Source organism: Scylla paramamosain, chromosome 6, assembly GCF_035594125.1.
Source record: "Scylla paramamosain isolate STU-SP2022 chromosome 6, ASM3559412v1, whole genome shotgun sequence".
In the NCBI taxonomy this organism is placed as follows: domain Eukaryota; kingdom Metazoa; phylum Arthropoda; class Malacostraca; order Decapoda; family Portunidae; genus Scylla; species Scylla paramamosain.
In genome coordinates this window covers 15,687,568-15,707,332 of record NC_087156.1, presented here as the reverse complement: position 1 = coordinate 15,707,332, position 19,765 = coordinate 15,687,568, and the positions used below count along the sequence as shown (strand labels likewise).

General features: G+C 46.1%; 1 long non-coding RNA gene across 1 annotated transcript in view; it reads left to right on the top strand.

Moving 5' to 3' along the window:
* The first annotated feature begins 17,359 nt into the window (after positions 1–17,359).
* Positions 17,360–19,765, top strand: part of LOC135101105 (uncharacterized) — a 102,824-nt gene continuing 100,418 nt past the window's right edge. The window contains exon 1 of the long non-coding RNA XR_010269026.1: positions 17,360–17,524. This is a non-coding gene — a long non-coding RNA (uncharacterized LOC135101105). The remainder of the gene's footprint in view (positions 17,525–19,765) is intronic.

Here is a 19,765-nt window from a genome sequence, read left to right as displayed (position 1 = left end):
CGCTTCTTAAGGCTATATTCTCGGCTCCCCTGTGATTACCGCGGCGCTGGAACGCTGGCCTGCCCACGACGAGAGTGGCTTCCAGACCTTTCTTCCTCTGGGGCCATTTTTCCGTGATATCACCCTCGTGTTAAGAGTTCCTCCATTCGGTAGTGAAACAACCCTGCTGCAACCTCACCTATGAGTCCTCCGTCCCTCCAGCACCCTCTCTCTCTCTCTCTCTCTCTCTCTCTCTCTCTCTCTCTCTCTCTCTCTCTCTCTGACTCGTTCGCTCTCGCCACGGACTTTGTTTTATAGTCTTAGATAGCTATCAGCACTCGTGAGGACCCTGAAGTCCCCTGACGCAGTAATCTGAGGCTCCCACCTGTTCCGCCGCCGCCCCCGTCCCTCCTTCACTCCACTTCTGAACTTGTTACACTTAATGATGCTCCTCTAATATATAAATGTGTGTGTTTTGGAGCTTACGGTCGCTCATGTCAGGAGGTTTTTATGGATTTTTATACACGAGGGTGTTTTGTTTTATACTCTGAGGAGAAAGGATGTTTGTGATGCAATTTGAAGGTGATGTGAATAAGAACTAGGTATCTGGTTGGCCGCCTAATTTCAGCCGACCATGGAGATTGCAGGGGAGGGAACGGTAGGTGGGACGGAGGGACGGAGGGAGGGAGGGAGGGAGGCTCGGTAGGAAAGAGAGGGGAGAGAGGAGTGAATGAGAGGCGTACGAAATGAGAAAAGAGGGGGGAAGAGATGCACCCACTTCTCACATAAACAACACAGGGCTGCGGGTGGTCCACTGTTCCTTTGTTATGCACGAGGGAAACAATTATGAAGCAGCGCTATCTCCCTCTCTCTTTTGTATCTGTGTGTGATAAAACTAACTGCCTAACACTACGGACTGAAGAGGGAGGACGGCCAGCAGGTTGTCTTGGAGGTAATGGGGAATGTAAGAACCGAAAGCTACTTAGTATGTGATGAAACCTACTTTGTTTATATCTACGCAATTTCTGTCAAGATTAGGTTACTGTAATTACATGTCGTTTGCAGATCAAATTAAGCTTCATCTCACTCTGGTTCTTGTATAGTTATTTTCTTCCTTACAAAACCACCTATGATTCTTCAGAAGACCCACCAAGAGACAGAGCAATAAATGGAGCGACATAAATCCTTCCTAACACTGGATTTCATAACGCAAATAATAACGTTAAAACCTTGAATCTCTAGTGACAAATAACACTGTTATATAAAGGCTCCTCTGTTCAGACATCTGTTCAATCAAATAGGTGTATGTATATTTCCAGGAACACAGAGCTTGTACATTAGAAACCAACCTTGCAGAGCGTCCACGGAGACCCAAACTCATTACTCTCTCCCCTGAAGCGCCGCCCGTGTCCTTTGGTTATGAAATATTTATGGCACTCTTTTTTTTCTTTCCAGCCTCGTTATGTGAGAGAAGGAGACCAGCATGCGTCAGGGCGGCCGGCTCAGTTTAGGGGAGCCAAGGGATGACTTCGTGGGGACTTTCTGCTTTCCATTATGTCCAGCCCTTTATTATACATCATTGGTTGACGAAACCTTACATTCGCCTCGTAATATGAAGGTACTGCTGAATGGGTCTCATTTTCCTTGAAAGCTAGGCGCTGGGATGCGAAGAAGGAGCTGGGTGAAGTGTGTGTGTGTGTGTGTGTGTGTGTAGGCGGATGTAGATCTGTAGAGGCATGTGCGTGTGTTCACTATTATTCATATTCTTTTGCACGTATGTGTGTGTGTGTGTGTGTGTGTGTGTGTGTGTGTGTGTGGGTGGGGGGGATGTATGCTCATTCTTATCCATATTTTTCCTACATTGTTTGCATGTGTGTGTGTGTGTGTGTGTGTGTGTGTGTGTGAGTGTGTCTGTGTGTGGTGGTGGTGGTGGCAGGTGTTGTCGTCGCGCCGTGCTGCTGGACACGGCTGAAAGAGGCGAGACCAGCATAACCTATGAGCTCTGGGGCCTGGTGGTCACTTGAGGCGACTATGGGCCACTGGAGGCGCTTCCTGATTACGATGATGATGACGATGAAGACGATGATGAGAGGAAAACCACAAATAAAATACGATGATAGCAATGCCAATAATGTTTTAAACCATTCCCCTTTTGCGAAATTACGAATAAAAACAGGCGATAAAAAAATTCAGCATCTTCCAGCACTGCAGTTTCTCCTTGCCTCCATAAGCCAGAAGAATATTAAACCAAGTAATTTTCTTAAAGATACCTAAGCAATGATCTGCGTATGTACGTACCCTCAGCGGAGGAGACAGGCTTGCATTAGGGTGTATATTCTTATTGCTGTACGTTGCATAAGAGAGTTTCTGGTGGCAGGATTCCCGTATACCTTAATGAAGCCAAGAAGAATGTACAATTGAGTTTGGTAGTTGTCTGGAGAACGCTGTCAAGGAGACCATTTCGCCTTTGATTGCAGTGTTTATCCTCTTTTTTCTAGGAGTCCCAGGCAGCAGCAGTGGTTGGGCTCGTGTTCTGGGCTGAATGATGCCGCCGATACCATCTAAAGGTGAGGCCCTTCTTTAACTGCTACTGGGAGAACCTTACTCTTCCTCAGGCTGCGTGGCTCCGACTCCCGCTCCTGCTCCTGCTCCTTGTTATTCCGCTTCTCCTCCTGCTGTTGTTCCTCCTTCTCCTTCGCCACCTTCGCTTTGTGCTTCTGTTTCTTGTCGTTTTGTTTTTCTTTTGTTGTTGTTGTTGTTGTTGTTCGTGTTCGTGTTATTTTTTTTCTTGTCCTTCTTCTTTTTCTTCTTTTTCTTCTTCTTCTTTTCTTCTTCTTCTTCTTCTTCTTCTTCTTCTTCTTCTTCTTCTCTTCTTCTTCTTATTATTATTATTTTATCTTTCCTCTTTCTCCTCCTCTTTTTCTCATTTTTTCCTTTTTTTTTCTTCTTTTGTCTTTCTTCTTCCTGTCTTTCTCTTCTTTTCCATTCATTCCTCCTAGACACTTAAAATTTGCTATCGTCCTCCTCGTCCCTTCTCTCTCCTCCTCCTCGTCATCCACTTCCTCCTCATCCTCCCTGTTCTCATTCCTCGTGCTCTCCAGTCTCCCCTCGGTATCTCTCCATCACGTCTCCTTGTATTACTTGCACATTCTTATTTTTCTTTTTTTCCTTACCTCATATTATTTTTCCATTTATTTTTCCTTTCCCTCGCCTACCTGTCTTCATCCGTCAGGCGCTACGTTGCAATTATTAGTAATCTTTTTTCATCGTATTTTCCTTTGCTTAACTTTCCTTCCTGCTTTTCTTTACTTTTCATAATCCATCATTCCTCTCCTCCTACTCCTCTTATTACTCTCTTTCCTCTCTCTTTCTCTCATTCTCCTTCGTTTTCTATTCCTTTTTTTGTTTCCTCTTTTCTTTTTCGTTTTGTATATTTTCCTTCATTTATTTTGGTCTTTACTTTGATCCATCTATTTCACATTCTTTCATCCCAGCTTTTTTGTTTTCTCTCTCTCTCCCTCTTCCCGCTATTTGCTCCTTACTCCCATTTTTCTTCGTCCTCTATAGTCCTCTCTTTCCTTCATTATTGCATTCCTTTCTCTCTTATTCCAGCCCACTTCCTTCTCTTCCCCTTTTTTTTTTCCTGTTTCTCTCCAATTCTTCGTTCATTATCACTTCTTCCCTCCATTATTTTACTCCTTGCCTTCTTTCTTCCTTCCTTCTCATTCCAGTCCCCATTCCTTCTCCTCATTTATTGTTTTCTAGATTCTATTCTAGTTTTCATTCTTTATTCTCTTCCTCTATTATCTCTTTCCCGTTTCTCCAACTTTTCATTCTTCGCTACTTCCCTACTGAGCTCCCTTCCCCCCAGCTTCCTCCCGCCCCTGCTCTCCCGATTACAACATGTTCCCAAACAGGTCGGGGCAGGCGGGTCCGGGGCTCCTCTTTCGGCTACCTGTAGGGTCTGATTATAGGATCCGCCGCCCCACGCCACGCTACCGTTCGTCTTTCCTCCCCTCCGCCCCACCTCTCCACCTCTCGGCCGGCCATTATCGGCTACAGTGTGTGTGTGTGTGTGTTGATTCACTTGTTTTTTTATGTAGTTCTGCATTGTTTGTGTATATGAATAGTGTGGTTTCATTTTTTTTTTTTATCAGATTTGTTCCTATTATTTTTTATTTATTTATCTATTTATTTTCAGTTGCTGCTTTCGGTTGATAATTGTTGAGGTTGCCGGAATTTTGGTGTGGAGAGGCGAAAGGGAATCATGTTAGGCAATAATGTAGTGGTGGAGGCCTGAGTGAAGTCGTCAGAGAGTGGTGGTCGTGTGGGTCGCGGTGGAAGGCCTATTTGTGCTGGCGGGTGAGGCTCTCCACGCCCTATGGAGGAGTCTCGCCTCGCCTCCTCACCTTCCCTCTCGCCATTTACGTGTGTATAGCTTTTCTGATTTTTTTTTACTCATTTCCGTGCATAACTTAGCCTTTGTCGCGTGTCTGCCTCCACCTTTTGCCTTCTTCCTCCTCCTTCGCTTCCTCCTGTTATTCCACTGTCAGGATGCACCATGCGTCTTACTGCCTCCAGCCTTCTCTCTGATGATAACCAGCCAAGACTTCTTCCCGGACAAGCATGCATGATCTTTACGGCTCTCGCTACCGCGCTGACACGTCTAGAGTTAAATGATTACACAGTGAACGGAAATGTGACCATCACGTCAGCACCGCGGGCCGACAGATCCCCTTGATAAGGTGTCGGCGCTGACACCCAGCAGGCAGGAGATGCTAGATGCGGCTAATTTACACAATTCTGAGTCCCGTTGGCAGGTAGCTATTTCGTGATTCATCAGGCTAATGGCCCTTACTCGTCCGCGATGGTATCTCGGGAGAGCAAGGTTATTGGCTTATTGAGATTACCGTCTGCGGCCCTTTCCTCTCAGCCTCCCAGCCCGAGGATGAGACACGGCCACGCGAAAACCAAAATAAAGTAAGGAAGGTTTTATGAACTTCTAAGAAAATAATTTAAACGTGATAAAATCGAGAAGGGAACGTTATAGACACGTGTGGTGACAGTGGGAGAGCCAGACACGTCAGCTAGCGTCGAGGAAGATGCACTACACATCAGATATAATTAATGCTTGCCTCTGGTCTTCGCTTTCAGAGGTAAGGCTTTTTTTCTCATGCCCAGTAGCCGATTTAAAAGTCTAGATTCGTCTGGGCCAACATTTACCCGGAATGACCACTATTAAAACCTGACAGAGACATATATTATTGACGGGCGGGCAGTTGTCAGTGTCAGGGGACCGCCGGGGATGTTCGATCTTGTTAAGGGGAACGTCCGTGGCGCCACAACTCACGGGGCACGACCCTTCCTCTGACCGCTCGAACCCCGAGCAAGGTGGAGACTAGGGAAGTAACAGTTATGGCTTCCCTCCCTCGTGTCTCATCAAGGAGCGTGTCTACGAAGGCCGAGTGGTTATGATCCAAGAGGTAATGACAGGTGTGTGTGGGATTACTTTGTGTGATGTACTGGCCAAGGCTATTACCTCAACTTGCTGTCTTAAATAAATATAGTAAGATTATACACCAGGCAAATTGTACGTCATTTTTAGCTGCATTATTCCTGCGATTAAAGATTAACTGTTAAAAATATGATATTCACAAAGGGCAAATGTTTGATAGGTCAAGACTTTCAATTTTTAATGGAGAACAAAGACCAATTTGGCTTAACAGTAGATAATTGACTTGACAAGAAAAGGTCACTGCCAAATCTTGCAGACTAACCCTTCATTGATTTAGCCAACCCACCAACCATCCTCTACCCCTCCCTCTCCCTCCCTGCCACACCCCTCCCCAGCCCTCCGTCCACCTGTTCCTTATACCACGCCCTCCCCTTCACATCCCTCCAGCCTCCTTTCGCATCTCACGCCCTCTCACTCCCTTATCATCTCCCTTCACACTCACTCTTCGCCTTCCGGCCACGCCCACGCCCAGTCTCTCTACCAATACGTGTTATAATTATCAATTAAGTTCTTAAGCACATCCAGCGAATTGCAAACTCCACACCTGTCATCATAATTTTCATCGTTATAATCTTAATCATCATCATCACCGTCATTATTTTTTTTTATCATCAGCAGTATTATTACCATTTTAATGTTTTTTTTTTTTCCTTTATTTTCAGTATTATTTAAAGTATCGCTGTTATTTTCATTAATGACATAAATAATAATGATAATAATGATAATAATAATAGCAGCACGAGTAGTTATCACAGTAGAAGGTGTTTTATTTTCCATCACATTCATCTAGCTAATGGCGTCTCCTTTCTCCACGCTCACTCCTCGTCACAGGCGGCCACTCGCTCCCGTCACACGCTCGCCCGCCAAACAAACCCCGTGACAGGCAGGTGAAGGGAACCGGAAATAAACATGATTTAATTTAGCTCTCCAGACTTTCACCACTCACTGACTACCTCACTCCCGTCTCCTCTCCCTGCCTCCCGTCTGTCTCCTTCACCACCACCACAACCACTACTGCTACTACTACTACTACTACTACTACTACTACTTCTACTAGTACTACTACTACTACTACTACTACTACTACTAGTACTACTACTACTACTACTACTACTACTACTAACACAACTACCACACATCACCCTTCATCACAATCCTCTTCCCTACATCACTATCTTCCTATTCCCTTCCGACTTGGCAGCTACCATCTCTTCTCCCTCTCCCTCTCTCCTTCCCTTCCCTCTTCCTTCCCTCTCCCACACCAGGATAAAACAAGCTAATCGTGTAATCATCTCATACACATCCTGACCTCCATTGCCTTTCGCTGCGCCCCTGAAATATCGATTCTCGCTTTTGTATGGGTTTAATTCTTCCAGCCTAATGGGGGGAAGGATGAAGGCACGATTCCCAGGCCCGACCCACAAAGAAGGCCTCCCCGCCATTAAGTATTCATAGAAAACCCCTATCGGTCCATTGTGGCTCCTGGCGAAGGTTATTACCGCGTCGCTGCACTGACCCCGTTAATCCCGCGTCAGGATAGTGGGCGGAAGGTGGCGCGAACTGGAAGGGAGGTGACCTGGCCGCTCCTCACCATGGGTGTCTCCTGGCCCGGTGTCTCCCTGTCGTGGCTGACCTGGGAGGAGTCGGGCGGGGAGCTGAGCCGGCCCCGAGCGGTGTGTTAATCATAGTCACCTTGCTGGCCTGCGAGGGGCGATGTGGAACGACTCGAAGTGATCAGTGCCATAATGGTGGGGCCTGTAATTATGGGCGAGGCATCCATATAAGCCGTGTTCTCCATTATCGACATGTAGACAGTGGGTGGGGGGCCCTGAGTGACGAGGCAGCAGGACCAGGCAAGCCGCAAGTTTCACTCCTGCAAATGTCTGAGTGGAGGTGAGGGGAAAATGCACAATGGATAGCCTTCATATCAGCATCGCGCGCCAACAAGAAAAGGCACGATTTAAATTTACTTTGCAGTGACTTGAAATGGAACTGATTATCTTGGTGGATTTTCACTCTCCCTTATATCATTTATGGACTTACTCATGTTGTTTACTGGGTGTTCCTGCCCTCATACTAGCAGGGGACTTATTAATACCGGGATGCAGACACTGGAGCACCAGAATATCCCTACAGTATTGCATGAATGTAAATACATTACTCAAGAAGCATTTTTCAGTCGAAGCAGAGCGTGGCATCCCTGCAGGCGCCTGGAGAGACCGTGTAGCTCAGATATTAGTCTCGCCTCGACACCCAAGCAGCACCGGGGCCGCATGTGAGACGTTAATTGTTGGTCTGAGTGATGGCTGGCGAGAAATAAGATTTATAATTTCAATAATATCGCGCGGACGTAATAAAGGGAAGGGTCATGATTTCTGAGAAGCATTAGAAACGTATAAGGGAATCCCGTTTTTACTATTTATGTGTCTTATTTTGTTACATGTTATAAAGGGAAGGAGATGCCATACGTTCTAGTCTAACAGTAAAAGGGGAATAGATCTAAATGAAGCCGAGATGAGATTTAACAAAGAAAGTGTAGGAGAAACAGAAAAGTTGCGTTTAGCTTCTCACGCCACTTTACTTCATCCAGATTGACTGTATTAAAGTTGTGTGGAGCGGAATGAAGATAATATACTACAGAGAGAGAGAGAGAGAGAGAGAGAGAGAGAGAGAGAGAGAGAGAGAGAGAGAGAGAGAGAGAGAGAGAGAGAGAGAAAGAGAGAGAGAGATTAAATGTAATTAGACAGAAAAGGAAAGAACAACAGTAAATTAGATAGAAAAAAATAAAGTGCTGATTGCCTTTCGTTGGGCTCTCCTTGCACTGGAAACTTGAGGCGATATGAAATGATGAGAAGTACCATCATACCATGAAATCTTCTGCCTCACACCCTTGCTGCCACGCCTGTCTGTGTGCGTGGCGGTGGCCCCTCAGCGCTGCCCGCCACCCGTGCGCGGAAGTGACCCACAATCAGCCAGGTAGTTCTGGTTCGTGTGTGGGGAAATATATCACGTCCCTCCCATACAGCTATCTGTTGCATCTGCCTTATACTTTATGGGTGTGGTCTTATCGCGTCGTGTATTAATTTTGGCGGTTCACTCCGACATATTTACGGCAGTTGAGTCCGCCCCCAGAAAACACGGCTCAAAATAATACTAATTTCATCTCTTCCCGCAAGCTCGCTCTGCCGCAATTATCACCTGCGTGGCGGCTATGAATCACCACTATCATCGCCCGTCCTCACACACACTATCGTCATCATCACCATTTCTCAAACACCAGCTGGAATTTATGATATAAGGTTTCCCCTCGCGTCTCTCGTCAGGGAGCGGCGGCAGGTAGCCATCACCGGACACTCGACCGCTTCTTTGTCATCTATTTATACACAGATACGGACGCACCTCCTCTTGCCAGCCGACGTGTTACAAGCGCGGGGCGGGACGGCGGCTGCTGGTCCTCTGTATTGATGGAGAGATTGTGGCCTGCGTTGACTGCTCGTAAGTCACTCCTACCTCCTGGCAATTACAACACCTCCGTCGTCGGCTGAGGGTGCGGCGCCGCACGATAAGTGGTAGTAAGCGGCTGGACGAGGCGCTGGAGAGACTTTGCAGCGACAGCGTCTTGGCAGAGGAGGCATGAGGACTTGTTGAAAGGCCCGAGGACAACTAATAAAGTATGAGGTTTAGTTACGGTAATGCAGAGAGGCCGTGAAGGAGACGGTCGTTAGGGAACCCCTCGGGCAGCGTCCACCTGTTGAGTATTGGAAGCAGCTGGTAAGACTGATTCGGGTGCAATTCAAGACTCAAAGTTGAGGAACATGTCAGATGAAAATTTCCTCAACCATGACGCTGCCTGTGGGAAGGATAATGGCGGATGGTGGCCACTCAGGTTTCGAAATATAAAAGACCAAAAATGCTCAGAGTTGAATGCCAAGGGAAGGCAGGCGGCAGGGATCAAAGGAACCAGAGAATCGAGAACCGTTGGCCAACAAACGAAATGAGAGGATAACGAGGTGCGACAAGGGCTGACGGACCGAGGATGAGGGGCGGGGGGAGGGGAGGAGAGGAGGACCACGAGCCCGCGGGGTGATCAGTGGGTCACCACCAGTCATAATTAGACTCGTAACTGGGCCCTGACTCGGCCATAACTCTGTGTGACCTCTCCGTTTCATTCATTGGTTGCCTCACCTCAACACACCTCACCTTTTAAATTATACGTAATTAACCAAGGCCGAACTCGCATACAAAGAGGATTCTCGACAAAGTTTCGTTTTACTGTTAATAGGAGCGCGTCGCCTTAGAAGGCCGTGAAGGTCTGGTCGAGGGCACGGCTTTAGGGGCGGGTCGGAGCGCCAGCGGGAAGGGTCGGATCGGGTCCCGAGGCAGAGCAGCAGCTGACGTGGAATAAATGATAAGCAGCGCTAATCCGCCTCTCGGTATTCCCAGCAGACGCTCCCGATACTGCAGGCCGGGGCCGCTCAGCCCTCAACCACACTGCTTATCGGGTCTTGCGCCGATGAATCACCACTCGCCTGTCTAAACAAACTGCCCCATGATGACGCGGATAAGAACAGCGAGCGGAGGAGAGCCACGGAGTTGATGCCCAAGGGCCGCCGGACTACAGGCACCTTCCCATTATATGAATTATGTATTCCATTTTTGACCGCAGCGCCTTCTCGCCTGGAATACCTGTGGCCTCAAAATGAAGGTGCTTGCATGGCCACCCCAACACTACACGCTGCCTTTCTTCGCAGGAAATATCCGAGTTTTTTTTATTGGTTTAAAATATTAATTGTTCTTACTTTGCGTGCGTGTTGAGGTCGAGTGCACATAAATCAAGCTGCGCCTCAAGGGTTTTCATTCGAGTGGATTCAGGCCAAGGACTTCACTAATAACTGCCTGGGAGAAAAAATAACTGTAGCTGCAAAAGCCGCAGACATTTTAATTTTCTCCTATTGACCTGATGCTTCCTCCTTTGTCGAGAAAAGTTATGATGTTTTGGCAAAGAAAGCGTACTGAAGAGTCCTGTGTTTTGAAAATTGCCTTCATCCATTAATCTTGTTCCACGTCAGGGCATTTTCGGCGAGAGAGAGAGAGAGAGAGAGAGAGAGAGAGAGAGAGAGAGAGAGAGAGAGAGAGAGAGAGAGAGAGAGAGAGAGAGAGAGATCAGCATGAACACCTGCAGCACCTCTGATAACACACACACACACACACACACACACACACACACACACACACACACACACGCACACACACTCACACTTTCCCTGATTATGGTAGCAAGGACCACCGTATTGGCCATAAAAGGCAGGACGGCTACCATTACTACCATTACCATTACTGCTATTACTGCTACTACTACCGTGCCTCCCTCAGCAGCGCCACCTCCTTCTGCAGGCAATATATCTACGGTCAGATTGAGATTCATACCCCTGCCATGCCTTAACACAGCGCCCCTTCCTTACCCTGTCGTTACCTGCAGCATTATCCCTCTGCCCCTTCACCCTTCTGCCCTGTTGTCTCTAATCTTCCTCTCGTAAATTCCCCTCACTCTCTCCCTCATACCTTTCTCCCATCTCTTCCTCCTCCTACTTCTCTTCTTCATCAGTATTATCAACTCCTTCCTTATTGCTTATTTTCCAAGTAATCTGCCTTTTTTTTTTTCTCTCTCTCTCGTTTAAGTCCTCAACACTCTTTTAACCTCTTCTCTCTCTCTCTCTCTCTCTCTCTCTCTCTCTCTCTCTCTCTCTCTCTCTCTCTCTCTCTCTCTCTCTCTCTCTTTTATGTTTTTTTTTTTTTTATGAACGTCCCTTTCTGTGGCTGCGACTTTTTCTGTAATCGGCGACTAATGGCAGTAATCGCCTCTTCTATCCTTCCTTTTCTCCCCTTTTTACCTTCGCTAATTCTCAGTGGCCGCCATGACTTTCACTTCTCGTTTCGCCGCCAGAGGGCTGCAATTGATCCTGTACATGTGAGGATTATAGTCTTTTTTATGATTATTGATTAACATTTTTGTTTCTTTTTCTGAAGTGTTCGATTTTAATGGCTCTTTGTACTCGCTAGTTATATTCTTCGATAGATCGTTTTGCCAGTTTTTTTTTCATGGAGGAGTTTAGAAGTGTTCCTGTTATTTAATCTGTTGGTTAATTCGCGCTATTGGTGGATCTCAAATGTTATTCACTGGTGATAGAGTTCTTTTTTTTTATGTTAGAGAGGCTTTGGTCTAGAGCAGAAAAAAGGAAGTAGTCTCAAGAAAAGGCTCATATAGGTGACAATGTTGTGGCCATTCTTTAGTATTCAGAACTCCGTGAAAAATAGTTTGCAAGGACAGAGAGAGAAAAGAAGTTTATCTTTTGTTTACTAAGCTAGAGAAACATTTAGGAGGCCATGCAGAGTTCAAGTCTAAAAAAGTTGTAGGCGGTTATGTGAAAAGATGTCTATCAGTGAAAAAAAAAAGTGAAAGCATAATATAATGAATTATATGTAATGTACTAGGAAAGAGAGAGAGAGAGAGAGAGAGAGAGAGAGAGAGAGAGAGAGAGAGAGAGAGAGAGAGAGAGAGAGAGAGAGAGAGAGAGAGAGAGACAGTAATGAAGGATAACATTAACGCATCAAATATTTCACAGCTGATTCCTTCCTTAACCTCCTGACTCCCTTCAGGTCACCACCACCACCATCACCATCACCACCCCATCCCTCCTCCCCAGGCCAGCCAAGCCTCCCAACTCTTTCCAAGCCCTACTGGTAACTTTTCCCCCAAGAGTCCACCCAATTACCCAAACTGGCTGGACCCTAACCCCCTTGACCCGCCAACCAGAAGCTCCCTTTGCGGACCAATGCACCTTAACCCTATCCTTCCTTTTACAGCCAAGATTTGCATCCCGCGCTTCGCCATAAAGGTCAACCTGGCATTTTTACCACACTCCACGAGAGATGAATCATACAGCGAATGTCCAGGCCAGGGTGAAAGGATGAGGGATGCTAATGCGTGAGGGAGAGATGTGACGGACGGGAGAAACGGAGAGAAGACTAGGATGGAAGAACAGGTGATTGTAACAAGAGAAAAGGAAGGAAAAATCGAGAAACATTATAGATGTTTAAATGGAGGGAAAAGTGAAGGACGAGGACGAAGGAGAGAAGAAAAAACGAGCGAAAGACGGTAGCTGAAAAAAAAAAAAAAAAGAGGAGGGGAATACAGGATGGGGGATTAGATGAGAGTGCAAGAATAGGTGGAAAGAAAGAAAAGAGAGAGCCAATAGGAGACTGGGAAGGAAGGAATGGTAATTATAAGAGGAAAGAAAGAAGGGAGGAAGGCAGGAAACATAAGAACAATAACAATATAAGAAAAATGAAGGAAGCTACAAAAAGCCATTAAGTCTTCATGTGGCAGTCCCTGTATGAAACACAGGGAGAAGGAAGGTTAGATACTGAGAGAGAAAGATGCTGCGGGTTGGAAAGAAGAGGAGCTTCAAGGAAAAGTTGAACGTCCACCTCAGAACACCTCAGAACAGGCATTTTCTTCGGATCCAAATTAGGTGACGCGGAGAAAAAAAAAAAAAAAAAAAGCTTAAGTATTGCAGTGAAAATATTTACCCTGTTATCTTGCCCTTTTGTCCTGTGCTGACGTGACACCAGTTACTCGTGTGCTGATGTAACCGTGTAGATAATTTGTCGTTAATTAAGCCCCGATACTCGTCCTCCCCGCTCCCCCATCACCACCCTGACCCGCCCCATCCCCGTCCCTCTCCCGCTCCTGACCCAGAACACCCCCTGCCAGCTGACGTGGTCTCGCCGCCCTGACCTTTCACGCTATGTACTTTTTTTGTTTCTCGGTCATACATCCAGGTTTTCTTCTCGCCGCGCTGTTGGAGGTAATGGTGGTGGTGGTGGTGGTGGTGTTCAGGTCATCTTCGTTTTCCTGGAGGGAGGGAGGGAGGGAAAAGCAGGAGGGGCCTTGGTCTGAACTATTTCATGTCTCCTACTTCAAATTAAAGTGTCTAGTTTATCACAAAGGGGAGGTTCAGCCGACATATCTGCTACTTTTGGTCTTCCTTTGTGTTCCTCTTTGTTCCTTGGACTGTATGAGACGTACCTGAGGTAAGATGAGCTGCTTTTTGCTTATTGTTCTATCTTTGTATTTACCTAATTGTGTTTTACCTGCTGAAAGAATAATTAGCAAATGGACTATTTAATTCAAGTATCTATCATGATTTTGCAGTTTTGTGTTGCGTAGTTAATCGATAGTTCATGAAGGAAATAGGATACGTTAATAAAAACCAAAGGAATAAAGACAGAAGTACTCGTATACAGTAAAATTATCATCAAAGTTTCGTACACTACCTTGTGATTAATCGTTATGCATCACCACCCTTTGCCACCTCGCCTCTTGTCCCTCCCACTCAGACGTCGCCCTACACACATCCAGCCTGCCTCCACCATATGCTTCCTTACACTACCACCTTTCGTCTATGCTTCCCTACTTCATCTCCCTATATTCCTCCATCACTCTCCCTTCCCTCTCCTCGCTCTTTCCTTTATGCCTCCCTATCTCTCCTTCTCCCTATCTCTCCTCCTCCCTTTCTCTCTCTCCTCTCAACATTCTCCTTCCCTCCCTCCACACCTCTCCCTTTCCTCCTCGTCCTTTCCTCTATGCCTCCCCACCTCTCCACCTCCATATATCCATCCAGCATTCTCCTTCTACCTACACCTCTCCCTCTCCTTCGCCCTGTCCACCTACGCCGTCTCTCAAGGGAAGATTAGGCCAGTAATTGCTCGTCTTTGAACTGAGAGATTAGGAGGCTGTGGTTTTCAAGGGAAGGTGCGCGAGATGAGAGGTGGCTCGGCCAGCTCCAGCATCATCCCTCACCTGCTGTTCAGAAGTTATCTGTTATCTACTGGTCCTTTTCTTCTTCTTTTTCTTGTTCTTCTTCTTCGTGTTCTTCTTGTACTTGTTCTTTTCTTGTTCGCTTTCTTTTCTTCTTGCCCTACTCCTCCTCCTCCTCCTCCTTCTCTTTTTTCTTTTTTTTTTCTTTCTCTCGACCTTTAAGCTTTTTTTTCCTTGTTTCTTTTTTTTTATTTGTTTTTATATGTACCGTGTTTTCGTGATTTTCCTTGTCTGTGTGTGTGTGTGTGCGTGTGTGTGTGTGTGTGTGTGTATGTGTTTATCTGTCTTTTGCCTTTTTGTCTATTTGTCTGTCTGCCTGTATACATGTATATTTTTAGATTGTTTGTATGTATGTATGTATGTATGTACGTATGTATGTATGTCTCTCTCTCTCTCTCTCTCTCTCTCTCTCTCTCTCTCTCTCTCTCTCTCTCTCTCTCTCTCTCTCTCTCTCTCTCTCTCTCTCTCTCTCTCTCTCTAACTTTAATCTTCTGTCTCTTTTATTTCCTTCTGATAATATTTTTCTTTATATATTATCTAATTCCACCATCTCGCCTCGATCATTATCATCATCTTCTCTCCTTCTCCTTTTCTCACACGTAGTCCTCAAGGGGCGAGGTCAAGGGTCAAAGGTAATTGGTCCCTAGGTAACCAATCACGAACAGACTTCCTTTTGCAGGTCTTCAGAAGGCGGGTCGTGGCTCCTCCTGACGCGGCCACGGCGTGTATTGTGGTATTATTGTGTTTAATGAAGTTTTATTTGAGTTTGGTTGGATATATTGTAGAGGAGTTCTTTCTCTGTCTCTGTCTCCACGTTTCTATTTCTCTGTCTCTATTTTTCTCTCTTTCTTTGTCTATCTTTGCTTCTCTCTCTCTCTCTCTCTCTCTCTCTCTCTCTCTCTCTCTCTCTCTCTCTCTCTCTCTCTCTCTCTCCCCTGATTTTTCCGTTCGCTTCCTAACTTCTGAACCTCTGTACTTTATTTTGCTGAGTTTGTGGGAAATAATCGAGAATGTTAATGACAGAGGTGATGATAATGACGATGTTGCAACTGATGATGGTGATGAGAAAGAGGAAGTGATGAAGTAAAAGAGTTATAGCTGATGGAAATATTTACTGGGTGATTAGGAAGAGTAAATGGGGGGGAAACTGGAGGGGAGATGGTGACGGAGGGGCGCTGGGTGAAAGATTGTGAATGGTTTGGGAAGGCTGGGACAAGATTGTAATGAATGGATGAGGGATTGAGAAAAGATCGTGACGGGTTAAGGGAAGGTTGGGGCAAAATTGTGAGGGATAGTGCTGGATGGAAGAAAGGTTATTGCTGTTGATGGGAGCAAACACACACACACACACACACACACACACACACACAATCCGACCATGCGTGTGTATGTGTGTGTTTACTCACCGCACGTATCTGCCCGGTGGATCAGGGCCGGGAGCTAAACATGGTCTAAGTATAATGTGGATTTCCTTTAGAGAGTAATAATGTAGTTTTGAAAGACCTGAACTTAATGTCTTTGGCTGGCTGTATCAGTGCCCGCCGCGCCCTCACCTAGTGAGTCAGGTGGGCCTTATTAATGCATCTTTCACTGCTGGGTCCTGCCTCCCTGGGTCGAGCTGCTCCTGCTACCAGTGTGTTGCAAGTGCTCACGGTAAAAACTCGAAGGTTACACAATAACACCCACTCACTTCCACTGTTTTGCGTTTCGTTCTCTTGATCTCATAAAATCATTTGGTTTATTATTATACTGTTATATTTAGCTTAATACGTAACTTTAATGAACCAATACTAGTCTAGTCCAGAGATATACATATGATGAACATAGATTAAATAATACTAAAATAATGAAGTGACTGAGGTAAATATACATACAGAGCAAGCGAACATATATATTTCTTTTGTAGGTTTCAAACAACTCGTTTACGCAACCTGACAGGAAGCAATCATATCCATATATCTAATAACACAATGATCGAATAACATGCTGAAACAGAGCATAAATATTAGCTTGATGAATCAATGAAACACACCTTTTGAAAATGTAATTATATACCTTTTTTTTTTTTTTGTGAGTGCAGGAGGAACACCGGCCAGGAGCAACAAAATTCCAATTAAAAAAAATAAATAAATAAAAAAAAAAGGTAGACTGAGATGCCGCTCCCCGAATACGGTCCAAAGTGCTTGTAAAAAATTAAAATGTCTTGAAACCCCCTTGAAAGAGTTCAAGTCATAGGAAGCAGGCAGGGAGTTCCAGAGTTTACCAGAGAAAGGGTGAATGACTGAGAATATTGGTTAATTCTTGCATTGGAGAGGTTGTGGCGGGACGCTTTGCCCGCCCCCACATTCCATGGCGCTCTCTTTCTCCTGGGACCTAACGTCAGCCTGGCCGCCCGCTTATTACCACGTAGGAGTGAGGTCAGCCTCCCTTTGTCACCGGACGCCAGCCTCGGCAGTGACCTGAGCCGGCAGGTTCAGTAACCACCACGGGTAGTCCTTGTCCGCCCAGCCTTGCTGGCGGGCATGGAGAGTCGCGTCCACCAAGGCCTCGGAGGTGGACGTGCGATCCGCTGGCACTTCACATCATTATTTTTTTGTACAGTTTATTTTATTAATATAACGCACCAGCATTACCACCGTGTTTCTTTGGTCACCTCTACAGAAGTACTAGAATAGTCCTGAAGAGTTGGACGTCTACGAAAAGACGTGGAAAAGTGCAAGGCGGTATCATCAGCGTAGGAGTGGATAGGACAAGAAATTTGGTTTAGAATATATAGATCATTGATGAATAATAGGAAGAGAGTGGGTGGCAAGACAGAAACCTGAGGAACACCACTGTTAATAGATTTAGGAGAAGAAAAGTGACCGTCTACCACAGCGGCAATGCCTTTAGTCAGTAATAACTCGTTTACATAACCTGGGTCTAGATGCGTCACACGTCAATGTGACGTCATGCGCCAGGAGCTTCCCTCAGTCCTGCTCTGCCTCGGACTCAAGTGTCCCGCGGGTCTCAGGTGGTCGTCAATAATTTATTTTATTGTGTCCGTTTTTTCTGTGCATCACCTTGACCCTCTCGCTTCTAGAGGGTGTGGAAGGCTGTGGTTGGCGTGCTGCTTCATCGTGAGGCCCCTGGGAGCTGTGTGGCACTAAGTGAGTAGTAATTTTCTGACGTAATGTGTGTGTTGGGGAAGGGGATGGCGGCGGCTCGAGCTTGTGTCTGTGAGTGTCATGTAATTCGGTGGAGCGTTACATATATAAATTTTCATGATCTTTCCTGTTTGCGTCCCCTGGTATACAAGTCACGTAACACAGGAATTCAGATGGTTCCCTCTTGTGAAAATGGATCTTGTACTATAATAGGTTACGAAGATATTACTGATAACTGATTTAATTAATTATTTTTGTTCTTATATTGCTGAATTTGTTACCTGATTTAATTGTTTTTGTTCTGGTAGCACTGCTAATAGATTTAGGAGAAGAACAGTGACAGTCTACAACAGCAGCAATGCTTTTAGTCAGTAATAACTCGTTTACATCACCTGTGTCTAGATGCGCCACACGTCAGGCGCCACGAGCTTCCCTCAGACTCAAGTGTCCCGCGCGTCTCAAGCTGTCGTTAAGTCTTTCTTTTATTGTGTTCTTTTTTTTTTCCACCATGACACTCTCGCTTCTAGAGGGTGTGGCAGGCTGTGGTTGGCGTGCTGCTCCATCGTGAGGCCCTTGGGAGCTGTGTGGCACCAACTAAGTCGTAATTTTCTGACGTAATGTGTATGTTGAGGAAGGAAATGGCGGCGGCTCAAGCTTATGTCTGTGTCAAGTAATTCGGTGGAGCGTTACATATATCAAATTTCAGGATCTTTCATGTTTGTGTCCCTGGTATACAAGTCACGTAACACAAGAATTCAGATGGTTCCCTCTTGTGAAAATGGATCTTGTACTATGATAGACTAGACGAAGACAGTACTGATTATGTTAATTGATTTAATGAATTATTCTTGTTCTTATATTGCTGATGATTTAATTGTTCTTGTTCTGGTTTTTGTTATGTGGTGTACGCGTTAGTGATGTGTAGTTTTGGAAGGCAGAGTGAAGCACATCTTACCACAGCACTCCGGGGACACAAGTGCTTGGTGGGACGCAGCCTTCACTTTATTAGGCCAGCTCGGGCCGTGTAGAGCTTTTGATGAAGACGCTGATCCTCTCCCAACCAATCTATCACATCTCACGGGACATCAGTGGAGATTATTACAATTGAGGCTGACCAAAGCGACGCCACCAAGCCGAGGGAAGATGAGGAGGACAAGGTTGGGGGCGGGTCTAGTTGGAGGGAGCAGGAGATGCGCGCGTCACTCAACAGCAGGGCAGCACCATCTCTCCTTTCATGAGTGTCAAGTTTATTGGTGATGTTACGTGGGTGTTGTGGTGAGGCATGGCGGAGTGTGAGAGCGATGATGGAGAGCTGTGGTGGCAACAGTGGTGGTGGTGGTGGTGGTGATGGGAGAGGGAGGAAATGGCAACGCTGGCAGGAATGATACTTGATGGATAATCCTGCGTTTCTCACCGGCTTGACTGAACTGCACTGTGAAAGACGATAAACCAGTGACGACTTGGCACTTTTATCGCATTCATTAATCCGTATCTGTAACAACTTAAATTTTGTCTACGTTTTGAACATACAGTTTTTTATCATACCATTTGTGATTAAAGTGGGCAATTTCCTAATACAATTTCCAGTGGAGTCATGTTTGCGAGGCTCCAACCTGGTTTGCAATGCCCCAGGTCGATCTGGTCACTTGGCGGGGTTGGAGGGTCTGAGGTGGGCACGAGCTGGGCTGACCTACGGCTGACCAGGCTGTGAGGGGCTGCTGCTTGGGATTCGTGGAGCGTCAGGGGGTGGCGGGTCAGTCTGGGAGGAGCGGGAGGGGAAAGGAGAGATGAGCGGGAAGGAGGAGGCGGGAAGAAGGCAGCGAGCAAGGGCGGGGAGGAGGGAAGGAGCATCTTGCCATCCATCATGTTACTCGTAAAACATGGAATGTACTGCCTGCAGCCGCCAGCAATTATCGTTTACTCCTCGGCGCGCGTTGTATTATTTTACACTCCTGAGTACTGCGGGTGTGGTGTTAGTTCATTACCTCACGCCCTTATAGTTTGTTGCATTCCTCCTGCTCTTGCCTCGGGGTTCTCTCCCTTGTAGCGTCTTCTCTCATCCTTGGAACGTTCTGCACTTACACAATGTTATGAACTAGTGCATTACTCTCTCTCTCTCTCTCTCTCTCTCTCTCTCTCTCTCTCTCTCTCTCTCTCTCTCTCTCTCTCTCTCGACCGCTATCCCTGCATTACATCACCATACCCTGGTCGCCTCCTCCCGGAGTTAACACATACCCACGGGCG